The sequence below is a fragment of the Corvus brachyrhynchos genome, unplaced genomic scaffold (assembly GCF_000691975.1).
Source record: "Corvus brachyrhynchos isolate BGI_N302 unplaced genomic scaffold, ASM69197v1 scaffold437, whole genome shotgun sequence".
NCBI lineage: Eukaryota > Metazoa > Chordata > Aves > Passeriformes > Corvidae > Corvus > Corvus brachyrhynchos.
Window position 1 is genome coordinate 69,374 of NW_008238962.1, and position 1,401 is coordinate 70,774.

General features: G+C 41.8%; 1 protein-coding gene across 1 annotated transcript in view; it reads right to left on the reverse strand.

Moving 5' to 3' along the window:
* RECQL4 (RecQ like helicase 4) overlaps positions 1–1,401 on the reverse strand; it is a gene marked incomplete at its 5' end in the record, with an annotated part of 26,040 nt that overhangs the window by 14,409 nt on the left and 10,230 nt on the right.

Here is a 1,401-nt window from a genome sequence, read left to right on the forward strand (position 1 = left end):
GTGGAGGCGGGAAAATGGGATTGGAGCCCAAAAAATGGGATTTGGGGCTGGAAAATTGGGATTGGAGGCAGGAAACTGGGATTTAGTCCCAAAAATTGGGATTGGAACCCAAAAAATGGGATTTGGGGTGGGAGAATTGGGATTGGAGGCGGGAAATGGGATTGGAGGTGGGAAAATCGGATTTGGGGTTGGGAAAATGGGATTGGAGGTGGGAAAATTGGGATTGGAGGCCAAAAAATGGGATTTGGGGCTGGAAAATTGGGATTAGAAGTGGGAAAATGGGATTGGAGGTGAGAAAATGGGATTGGAGGTGGGAAAATGGGATTGGAGGTGGGAAAATTGGGATTGGAGGTGGGAAATTGGGATTGGAGGCCAAAAAATGGGATTTGGGGCTGGGAAATTGGGATTGGAGGTGGAAAATGGGATTTGGGGCTGGAAAATTGGGATTGGAGGTGGAAAAATGGGATTTGGGGCTGGGGAATTGGGATTGGAGGTGGGAAATAGGATTTGGTCCCAAAAATTGGGATTAGAACAAAAAAAATGGGATTTGGGGCTGGAAAATTGGGATTTTTCCCCACAAAATGCGGGATTTTCCCAAAACCCCAAAGTTTAGGGCCTCAGAATGGAATTTTTTTCCCTAAAATTTGGGTTGGATCCTAAAATTGGGATTTTTGCCTCAGAATTGTGGGATTTGGCCGCAAAAATGGAGAAATTTGCCCTAAAAATGAGCAATTTTCCCAAAAAAATGGGATTTTTTTCCCTAAAAATCAGGCTTGGACCCTAAAAATGGGATTTTTCCTCAGAAAATTGGGGTTGGATGCTAAAAATGGGGATTTTTTCCCCCAAAAATGGGGAAATTTGCCCTAAAAATGAGGAATTTTCTCCCCCCAAATGGGATTCTTTTTCCCAAAAATTGAAGTTTGGACCCTAAAAATGGAATTTTTCCCTGAAAACGAGGGATTTTCCTAAAAACTGTACGTTTAGATCTGAAAATGGGGATTTTGTTCCCTAAAAATTGGGGTTGGATGCTAAAAATAGGAATTTCCCCTCAGAATTGTGGCATTTGTTCCTAAAAATGACATTTTTGAGCCTAAAACCGGGATTTTTTTCCCTCAAAACAAACATTGGGCCCTAAAAACGAGGGATTTTCCCACAAACCCCAAAGTTTAGGGCCTCAAAATGGAATTTTTTTCCCTAAAAATTTGGGTTGGATCCTAAAATTGGGATTTTTGCCTCAGAATTGTGGGATTCAGGCCCAAACCCAGAAAAATTTGCCCTAAAAATGAGCAATTTTCCCAAAAAAATGGGATTTTTTTCCCTAAAAATCAGGCTTGGACCCTAAAAACGGGATTTTTCCTCAGAAAATTGGGGCTGGATGGTGAAAATAGGGATTTCCCCTCA